Raw genomic sequence first — 12,130 nt, forward strand, 5'->3', positions numbered from 1 at the left:
TTTAAATACTCTAGGAACAACAAGTAGGCCTGCAGAGCGAGAGCGAAGTGCTCTAATAGGGTGATATGGTACTACAAGGTCATTAAGATAAGATGGGGCCTGATTATTTAAGACCTTGTATGTGAGGAGCAGGATTTTGCTGTATTTCAGTATTTGTGGTTTTCAGTTGATGTTGAAAATAAAGAAAGTGAAGAATAAAACGTCTGGAATGACATAAAAAGCTTTAACAGTGACATTAACGTAGAAATATGTAAAGAGGAAATGGATTCTCGTTTCTGCTGTGCCAGCTCTGCGCACATTTAGCAGCACTTTACTTAATTGAGGACTTTCTGCAGATATTATGGTTCATAATCACCTTTCATTATAATCCTCTTTATGATTTCTATACATTTCTAAATAAAACAAACAGTGATGATAAAACTGTGTTTAAAAGTGTTACATTTGATGTTAAACACATTTTTTATTTCATTCTTTTGTGTAATATTTGAATGATCTTTCATTTCAAACGTGTAAAGCAGTGATTCTGACTGCAGTGTTTGAACGCTGTGATAACAGATGCATTCCTGTGCTCGGGGTTTTCTGGCTCTCTCGCTGCTCTTCGTCGCTCTCCCTGCCAGGGGCCGGTGTTGTGCTGACAGCTGAGGACTCTGACATGAAGCCAACATGATCTGTGCTGTAAAAATATTTACTGTACACGACCACACTGAGCGCGCTCCGTGCAGCCCGGCGGCGTCTGTAGCGCAGCCAGGCCGTGTCTGGTCTCAAACCGTAACCGGCACCGTTTTTAAAGGATGCCGTCTGCGTGCAGCGGCGAGGCTCTCGGGTGCTGCTGCCACTCTTTTGGACAAAAGCTTTGTGATACTTGACCTGACTTTTTATATTTCACTCTCAGGATAATGATACACTTTAAAGGGGAAATAAATACATGATTAAATAAGTCGTTAGTATTATTGTCTGATCGACTGTCTCTCTTTACTCATCTTCAGCTCACCCTGGTCACTCAGAGCTCCATCCAAGCCTCCGTCTTCATCTTCAACACCACCATCTAGACTCGGGGTCTGGTCCTAACTCCCATCACTGCTGGGATTCTGATCACAGGTCATCACAGAAGAGCGGTCATTGTTCCACATGGTCTCTCCGTGTTCATTTGGTCTCTGATCACTTTCTCTGAAATCACTTTTAAGGTCTCAGAATAAACAGAAATACCACCTTAAATGCTCCCACAGGCGCCCGCCTCATTTTTAGAAGCTGAGAGTCGTTCAGATTATAAATGTGTGTCTGGATTCACGTACACTCGTGCAACACAAGATGTCAGCAACGCAACTCTGAGTAACTCAGTCTGAGAGGAAGCATGGCTTCCCCCGGTCGTCATGGAGACGCTTCAGTGGTCATCACATGATCTGAATTTCTTGTTTCTGGAAAAGTAAAGATTTGTCAGGCTGAAAGAGGACACTGGACACACACACTCCTCACACACACAGTGTGTGAGGAGTGTGTGTGTGTACAGCACCATTGTTCTCTTTGAGTGCGACAGTTTGTGTGTTAATTTGTCTGCATCTGCTGTGTGTGTGAGACTAACTGCATGTGTCCACTTGCCTTGTGTGTGTTTGTGTGTGTGTGTGTGTTCACGCTGGTCTGTACTCTGTGTGTGTTTACACTTGGATGAGCCTTCTGTTCGGCGTGCAGTCGCTCTCAGTGAGCTGGGTTTTTAGGTCGCAGTGTTCTTTCTGCCACAGCCGTGTGCACACATGCACGCATGCACGCACACACACATGCACACACACATGCACACACACACAGTCACACACACATGAACGCACACACACAGTCACACACACACACACAGGAGAAGATGTTGGGCGCTATTAGGCACTGGGCTGCCGAGTTAGATGGGGATGGGAGCGGTGGTGGTGGTGGTGGTGGTGTGTGTGTGTGTGTGTGTGTGTGTGTGTGTGTGTGCTTAGGGGGTCCCAGAGGTCTTGTCATGCATATGGGCACAGAGCCAAGCTGAGAGCCTGCGAGTGTGTGTGAGTTTGTGTGTGTGACGCTGGAGGGTTTAAAACCTCCACTGCTGTGTAACATGTCGACTCTTTTTAGTAATGTCATCCAGTACACACACACACACACGCACGCACACACACACACACACACACACACGCACACACACACACACACACGCACACACGCACACACACACACACACACGCACACACACACGCACACACACACACACACACACACACGCACACACACACACACGCACACACACACACACACACACACACACACGCACACACACACACACACACACACACACACACACACACACACACACACACACTCGTGAAAGCTGGTGAAGTCTTTCTGATTCGTTGTGACTCAGAGCTTTAAACTTACAGGACCTACATTTCATACTGTATGTTACATTCATCGAGCTCACGTGTTTGATTTTAAATGCTTAACAAAAATTCAATAAATAAAATAGAACATATGTTGTCTTATATTCATAATTATTGTACACAGCCATCAGCTACGACATTCAAACTGGGCACCTGGTAGTGGGTTTGTCCCACGCCTGCTGCTAAAACCATCAGGGCGAGGAGTCCACAGGTGCTGAAGGTGTCCTGTGGTGCCAGATAAACAAGATGTTTGCATCAGATCCTCATCAAAGTCGTGAGTTATCAGAGCAAAGATCGAACGCTGTCCCTCTTAACCAGAGTGAACACCCTGGCACTAATTTCCAAGTTTATGAGCGGGAACTGGACAAATACAAAATTCAATTCAATTTTATTTACACAGCGCCAAATCGCAACAACAGTCGCCTCAAGGTGCTTTATACTGTACAGTAGACCCTACAGTAATACATACAGAGAAAAACACAACAATCATATGACCCCCTATGAGCAAGCACTTTGGTGACAGTGGGAAGGAAAAACTCCCTTTTAACAGGAAGAAACCTCCAGCAGAACCAGGCTCAGGGAGGGGCGGGGCCATCTGCCGCGACCGGGCATTTAAAAGGAGGAAATCGCTCAGACACTCAGAGAAAGCTTTACAAACACTGAATGAAACTCATCCTCTAAGTTAGGAGACGGTCCGACGACCATAAAGATGGTGGAGATTTGTCCGCTTTCTTTTACCTAAAATTACACCACAACTAATTTAATGATAACTGCATATGTGTTTAATAAAGTTGCCATGGCAACATGACGCAGTTGTTGTGTAATCTGGGAAGTATATTTGGTGGTCAGTGGTTAAATAAATTCGTTATCTTCTTTCTTATCAGACACAGAGATGAAAACAACAGTGGGCAGCGAGTTAATAGACATGTTTACACTCAGATTTATCAATCTAATGAAAAAGGGAAATTTAACCGAGTTACTGGTTTTCACAACAGTCCAGCAAATGACATCTATTTTGTGCTGTAGAACAAATCATGTCTGTGATTAGCAGCAGTCTGAACACTCAGACTTTAAATTCCAACAGCTAACCAATAAATCAATCAATAAAATTAGTAAAGTCACTCACTTTCAGAAGAGGAAATGGATGAATAACTCAGGTTTTCCATTGGGCCACACTGCATTAAACAGTGTAAACAAAGAGCCACACATATGCGACAGAACAAAGAGTCACATGAAGTCCTGAATTACTCCAGACTCAGTGAGTATTTGACACAACGCTTTTAGCCAGTCCAGCTAGCTCTTAGGTTATGTCAGTAGGCTGCAGCCAACTGAAGTCTGTTTTCTTACTCCTCCCAATCCTAGTGCATGATCCTAGCTACTGTGGCTGCTGTGCTCGGACCTCTGTTCATCTCATCTGCATGTGTAGGCTGTCACTCCGCCGTTTACCTCAGCTGTCAATAAAACGCGTTTTCCATTGATACCTCCTCAGATCAACTCGGCATGATCGCCATGACTCGACTCAGCTTGACTGTTTGTTTTGTTTCAATCGAGTCCCACATAATGTGTGAGGTCGTTGTTATAGCAACACGGCGAAGCATTACGTCACGTAATTAGCATGTGACACAAATGCTACAACACAGCCGAAGACATACCTGCTGCTCGGTCTGTGGCTTTTCATCAGACTCGGGGAACACTGTGTTGTTTTTTGTAGCCGTTTCTTTCATTGCCAGGTTTCCAAAATGGCAATTTAGATCTTTGTGAACGAGATGCATGACTCATCGAGCGATGCCACTGACCAACCAATCGATAGCATGCAGTCTGATGCCGTCACATTTTAGTACCTGCTTGGACTGCTTGGCGCCTCAGCTGTGCAGGTATTATTTTAGTACCTTGTACCTTGTACCATGAACCTAATGGAAAACCGTGAAACCTGCGAAGGACTGTGGCGAGTCAATCCGAGTAGATACTAATGGAAAGGAACTTATGTGTGCACGTCTATTTACTCTGGAAGAGGCTGCAAATTTTGGGAGAGGAGTCCGAGTTGGGAATACATGTTGATGAGTGAAACTCACTTTCATCTGATGACAACCATACTGAGGTGAGCTGTTGAGGATATCCTGAACTTTTCTATCAGCATAGCTACTATTTTTGCCACTGTAAGCAGCTGTTAGCCTCTGTTAGCCGCTTTTAGCAGCTGTTAGCATGTGCTAGCCACTGTAAGCAGCTGTTAGCCTCTGTTAGCCGCTTTTAGCAGCTGTTAGCATGTGCTAGCCACTGTAAGCAGCTGTTAGCCTCTGTTAACAGGTGTTAGCGCCTGTTAGTTGCTGCTAGCTGGCATATGTGACACCTTCTTTGGACATTTGTCATGGTCTTCCATGTCTCTCAGGTTTTCCCATTCGGGTTTGTTGTTGGTTTTGGATACTGGTTGTTTTTCTCTCCCTCTCTGTTTGGGCAGAACTCATTACAGGTTTCCGCTCTACCTACAATAAATCTCTACACCTGCAATAAACTCACCATCCACTTGTTATGTTTATGTCTCTAGCCACTACTTAACTACTACTACTACTTAACTTGCACACTATTTTTCTCAGTTTATATTAAAAAAAACAACCCTATACTTTAATCTTAATAACTGTACAGTACTCTGTTTTTGTAACTACTGTCCATGATGTAAATTTTTTTTTTCTGTGTCCTGTTCTGTTTGTATATGTGATTTTATTCTGCTGCTGTTACAACCAAATTTATCCTCGTGGGACAATTAACGGATTATTCTATTGTATTCTATTTTATTCTACTTAAGACGACAGCTCTGTGCTACTCATCGCTGGATTGTTGTACTACTGCAGTGAGTTTTTCTAGTTTATCGTGTTCTTTGGATCTGTAACCTGTGTATACGCAGATATATGAGTACAATATCCTTTTCTATACTAACACTTTTTAAATACTAATTTCATGCCAACCATCGATTGTTTGTACTGTTTACACCTGAGCACAGAGTTCCTGTTACTTCTGAACAGTTTTTCCAGTCACACAGACCTGCTACTCACCACCACGCGGTGAACATCGTGTTACGCAGAGCATCTTTGAGGGAAGCTTTATTTCTGTTTGTATTTTTGCTTTTTTTCAGCTCTTCCCTCATTTCCTCAAGAGCGTTTGCGGTTTCCCACGCCGCCATGTTAAATAAAACTGTGTCCCAGTGAGTCGCCTGGTAGACGGGCTGCACCATCTCACTACAGCCTGAGCCTATTTTTAACTTCACGAGCGTTTGTGGACAAGAACAGGACCGCTGTTTCCTCGTATTTGGGAAGGTTTTAACATTTTAGTGTAAAGCAGAAATACAGTTTTTGAAAAACGCGGTCAGCAGATAAAGATGCATGAATCCATTTTTTAAATGACAGAAATCCTGATGTGGACATGAGCCTGTTGATTTTGCATTAATCTTTAACACTTTTATGGCTTTTTTGCGAAGATGCCACATGCTGATTACAGGAAACGTTACAGGATGGTTGATTTGACTCAGATGAAATGTGCGTGTGTGTATGTGTGTGTTTGTTTGGGTGGGGGATGTGTTTCCAACCCTACTAACGAAATTGACCTTAATCAAAGGACACAGGAGCAGCGGGCCGCTATAATACACACAAACCTGGAGGGTGGGAGGGCATCAGCACACACACACACACACACACACACACACACACACACACACACACACACACACACACACACACACACACACACACACACACACACACACACACACAGAAATAGACACACACACAGCCAGCGGCAGTGTTTTGAGAGAAAAAGCAAAAGAACATTTGTCTGGTCAGTTGGTGTCTGACTCCTCTGAGTCCAAACAGCACACAGGACGCCTGGTGTGTCTTTGTGTGTCTCTGTGTGTGTCTGTGCGCGTGTCTCTGTGTGTGTGTGTCTTTGTGTGTCTGTGTGTGAGATGAAGGATGCTCGTCCTTTCAGTCCAATGTTGACATTAATGCTCAATTTAATGGAAGGGTTTGTCATCGTGTGTGAGCTGGTGTTTGTGGATCTGCATTCTGTCTGAAGCCCAGCAGGGGGCGACTTCTGTTGTTTGAGTCAGATTTTAAAGCAGTCTGTGGGAAAAGTCACCTGTGTCCTCACGCAATGAGCTCAGTAAACAAGCTTTCCTGATAATTTTATCATCTCAGTCTCTGAATCCGACTCGGTGGCCATTCTGTGAACTCTGGTCCCGTTAGAGTAAAACGAGCTAAACGAGCATGTTTGCTAGCCTGTAAGTGTGCAGCGTCCTTTGGGTTCTTTGCAAGTTCACCAAAAACAATAAATGGTCAAGCTTTCCTGACCAATGACTGACAATGATGAGCCTGGATTTGTTTATAAACTTTTAAAGGAATGTGTGCTGATAATTTGCAGACCACACATACAACTTTAAAAATATATTCCAGACTGATAAAGCAAAGATGTAAGTAAAGTAATCACAGTGTACCCCTCACAAACTCATCTAAAGGCTTTCCGGCGCTTCTCTGATTCATGTCTGCATTCAGTGAACTTGAGCTTGCTCTTTTATCTCTGTGTTAAATGTTTTTAATGGTGCTTTCAGGGTCACATGGGAGTTTTACATACAAATACTCAAATAAGGAGTTTATAGCAGAGCATTGTGGTGGCACCGAGGTGAACAAATGTGTCACTTCAGCTGTGTTTAAAATAAGGAAGTACAAGGTACAGTATTCACATCAGAGAGCAGTACAACAACAATCAAATCACAAATATATTAAAACTGTGCTTCAGTACTTGAGTACATGTAATAAGTTACATTCCATCACAGCAGTGATGCTGCTGGTTATGGTGGGAGGAGGCATTCATTAGGTGTTCTCAAAGACGCATCACTGGTTTCTACACCATAGACTGTATATAAAAGACAGAGTCCACTGCTAGTAACTCATTGGTTACTGATACATTAACGTAGCATGTTGGCCTCTGCTATACAGTATAAACAAGCGGTCCCCAACCTTTTATTGTTTTTTGTCCAACAATGTTTTCACAATGTTTTTGTTTTTAAATTTTACATATCGAAACTTGTAATTTTAGTTTCATTTTTAAAATGGATAAAAAACTTGACCCTGATTTAGCTCCATATAAACACTCCACAGAGTCCACATGTTTTCTGTGGCTCTCTCAGCTGTTGTATGTTGTCTTTTTTTTCTCATCTCCTTCTTTGACGTGAGGCGATGAAGCTGTTTCAGAGGTCAGCTTTTCTGAAAATCACATAGGATCGTCACATCTATACCTTCGTGGACTGCCACGCTGCCAGCATTTTCTTGGCTGACAGCAGCTCTCGCTCTCAGACATGTCTGGCTTAGTCTTGTCGTGCCTGTATTTGCATTTGTCCAAGATAAAGACAATGTTGGATAACACCTCCCACCCACTCCATGACATGCTGGTCAGTCACAGGAGCTCGTTCAGTGAGAGACTGAGATTACCGAAAAGCACCACTGAACGACACAGGAAATCATTCCTGCCTGTGGCCATCTCCCTGTACAACGCATCCACTTAACACACTGTTTGCTGCTACAGCTACACATGTTTCTTTTCCAACTATTTATTTATGAGTGACTTATGTATGTATGTATGTATATATATGTATATATTGTACTATTCTTAGTTAGTGTATTGTCTGTCTTGTCTTAATGTTGGTTTAAAATGGAGCACTGTAACAAAAAATAATTTCCCCCAGGGATCAATAAAGTATTCTGATTCTGATTCTGATTCTGATTTGTATAGCGCTTTATTTAGTCCCTAAGGACCCCAAAGTGCTTTACACTACATTCAGCCATTCACACACTGGTGATGGTAAGCTACATTGCAGGTCCTGGCACTGACAGAGGCGAGGCTGCCGGACACTGGCGCCACCGGGCCCTCTGACCACCACCAGTAGACAACGGGTGAAGTGCCTTGCCCAAGGACACAACGACCGAGACTACAAGAGACTATAACGCGAACTCCCAACTCTTGAGCCACGATCGCCAGTATATCACTGACATCACATAAAAATGTAGCAGTATCATGTTAGCAGCACTCATTTGCAGCCTTGAGTGATGTAAACTAAACTTTATTCCATCCTGGCAGAAACACGAACAATAGAAAAGAAGAAGAGAAGAGAGATGAACACTGATCAGTTTCTTCTAGAGGTGAAATCCTCTGTGGCGTCCACACATGGTCGTCTCTCTGTGACCTCCCGTGACCCTGACCTCACAACTGCAGTTTAAACCTGCAGCTTAAGCCTAAGCTGGGAGGTCGTGGTAGTAAAGTGGCGCCGAGCTGCAGCTATAGCATCATGAATAAGTCAAATACTGTACCCGCCCCCTCCCGATCCTGGGTTCAGGCAGGAACAAATGCTCACACTGTCATGCATAATTTACCACGACCATAAGCTGTACGTTACGTCTGCATTGCAACAGAAAAACTGCGACGTTTATCTGAGTTTTGAGTCTTCATTGATAAAAGCTGAAGGTCATCAGGACCGACACCTGCATGTTTCGTCCCCTTTTGACCTTTAACACTGATTTAAAGACACTTTGCTCTTCATACATGTACGATCATGATTTTCTGCACAAATAATGAACCTAATGTTCTGTGTTTGCGTCTCTTTGTCCTGTTATTCTATTTCCATATTTCCATCTCTTCAGTCTGCAGCGGTTTCCAGCAGAGCGGCACAGACTCTCCCTCCTCCCTCTCCGCTTGGCTGAACTCTAGCTGAACCTTTACTTGAACCCTGGATGAACTTCGCCAAACTGACCCATTAATCTACTTTAGGTGTGAAGTGGGCTATACGGTGGCCTGCGAGGGACACCTCGAACTGGTCCAGAGTCAGCGGCGGCAACAGAAAAGTCTGCAAATCATCGAACACGTGCACGGTGGGTAACAAAGCACAAAGGAGAGCAGATTACATAAGAGGAAGCAAAGGAGGAGACTTGGAGGATAACAGCAGATTTACTCTGAAGAGTCACGAGAGCTGATCGGCTCATCACCTCAAACAGGACACAAAAGTCCTGCTGAACAACTTCTACATGCTGAAAAACTCCAGCTCTGTTCTGGTTTTGTAGGAGGCGCTCTAACAACCACGAGTCCAGAATAAATGGCGTCCGAGAAATGTTTTAATTGTTTTCCTTCTGCAAACATCCATCATGTTTTCGATAGAAACAGTCAAGTTTACAGAAGTTTATGATTTAGGTCGCGGTCCTGTTGGAAGATGACTCAGACCCAGTTTTGCTGCTGAATCTTCTCCTTCCTCCATGATCCTTCCCCCTCAGGGAGATTCCCAGCTCCACACAGTGTAACAACCCTTATTGTGGCACCGCTAGGGGGTGTCGTCCTATTATTGTAGTCATTGGAGAGTCTAGTGTGAGTGTAGCAGCAGCCCATACAGTCGAGCAAGCTTCCTCCGTCCGTCTGTTTAGAGAGACCGTACCATTGCAACGGGCTGGACCTGACCCCCACACATGTATGTACGGATAGCGCAGAGGCGTGGAGACCTGGCTTGTACGGTCTTGTTCTGCCGTTCTAACTGACTGGCCTCAGAGTTGTCCAGCTAACCTCCACCCCACATGCCTGCTGGACCTGCTAGCTGCTCCTTCCTCGCAAAACGCCGTTACAACTCACTGAAGTATCTCCACAGCATAATGCTCCCACCACCGTGCTTCACTGTGGGGACGCTGTTCTCTCCGTTCTTTCTCCAGACATTAGCAGCATCTCTGTGGCCGCAAACTTCTGGTTGAGTCTCATCTGACTGAAGGATGCTTCCAGTCTGCAGGACCTTTCTCCAGGTCATCCTCAGCGTACTTCAGGTGTCTCTCTGAGTTTTTCACCAAAGTCCTGGTGACTGAGACCTCATAGACTGTTCCTGTGTAGGTTTCAGTCTTACATTCGTGTCGTGGCATTTTTTCTGTCACCTTTATATAAAGTCTTTTGTTCAGAAATAAATTTACTCAACAAAATTATGCGAGACTGGAGATTGTCACGGCGTGAGGGGCGGGGCCAACACAGAGAAGGACTGTCACTCACACTGACTCCTAACCATTTTAGAATCACCAGGTAACCTGACATAACCCACACAGGCATGAGGACAACATGCAGACTCCACATAGAAAGAGGCAGCTGACAGTGGATTCAAACCCACAACCTTCTTACTGTGCACACAGACATCGGTCCACCGGCTGTGACGGTGTGGGAAGGTCTCGTTTTAGAAACGATGCTTCAGTCCAGACGTTTTAAAAACATCCAAATACAAGAAAACATGGGTTCACTGTGCATATTAAAGCTGAAGGAGGCAAAGACGTGATTTCACTTTCATTTTTTCCTTTTTTTTATTTCCTGGTACCTTTCCAGAAAATAAATGTATGTATGAATTGAGTTTAGGAACAGTTTGTCTTATTACGGTTTTGTTTGGGTCTAAAAATCTTCTCAGTAACAAAAAGCTCCAAAAATATGAAACTCTTCTTGTGCTTCACATGTCATAAATAGCACACGTGTGCATGCAGGCGTGCAAATGTTAAAGGCAGGAGTATAAACAAACACTCATGTCCTCAACGAGGCATCGCCAACCACACACACACACACACACACACACACACACACACACACACACACACACACACACACACACACACCGTGATTTCATTACGGCCAATGTAGGTCAGTGTGTGAGCCCCGTACACAGAGGAGGAGGAGGAGGGAGCGAAGAAAACATCCTGAAATGAATGAACCAAATGTTTTGATTTGTAATGGACGTTTTGTTGCCTCGTGGCCGTGTGGACGCTCCGCCGCTGCACCAGCCAGGCCTTCCTCCTCCTCCTCCTCCTCCTCCTTCCCATTCTCTCAATGAAGAGTGTGCAGTTTCCCTGCACTGTTGTGTGTTTGTGAAAAGCCTTGCAGGGGACTGCATGTATGAAAGTAAACACAGGATGATGTGTGTGTTCAGAGGGAGTTTCCACTCCAATGCCAGGTGCTATTAATAGCTTGCTTGATTTCATTTGCCGCGTGTTGGTTTAATGGCTCAGACCGTCATAATATCGCCAACTTGGATAACTGGGACCCAGCGCCTCTCTGCACTGTACTCTCCACTGGGAGTTACCGCGGTACAGTACGGCCGCCTCACTCCTAACAGGGTCTGACAGCGAGTAACTCCCCGTCTACTGTCCTTGTTTCTTCGCCCGGACTCCCTCCTCCTCTTCCTCAAACAGTTTAAACCAGTCTGATCTGGATCATGTCAGGCTTGCAGAGTAAATATGATATTGTTCGCCGATGACGCCACCATATCTGTCACAGTTTGTTTGACAAGGGGCGGGTGACCGGTGTAAATACCTGAAAAGGAAACAGTCGGGTTGAGAGGTCTTTGTCAAACACGCAGACAGATTATCGGTGATCCTGGAAATCTGGCCCGTGACGACAGCTGCGGCTACGACCACGCGACATCCAAAGCTGCGATGACAGAGGTCAATCAAAGACCGCCACGGAGGTCAAAGACACAGTGTCTGCACCGACATGGGCAGATCATGCTTGATAAATTGCATTGGCGAGCTTTTACAGTGACAGACAGACTGTCATACCTCATCATAGTCGTGCACAAACTATCGATGAACTCTTTGGTATACGTTTTCTGGTTCAATGAAACAAAGTCAAAAAAAATCTTCCAGGCATTTAGAACGAAGACGAAATATGAGGCAAAAGATAGAGATGAT

The sequence above is a fragment of the Rhamphochromis longiceps genome, linkage group LG13, assembly GCF_057381845.1.
Source record: "Rhamphochromis longiceps isolate RC_006_pf linkage group LG13, R_longiceps_female_GT1.1, whole genome shotgun sequence".
Taxonomy (NCBI): Eukaryota; Metazoa; Chordata; class Actinopteri; order Cichliformes; family Cichlidae; genus Rhamphochromis; species Rhamphochromis longiceps.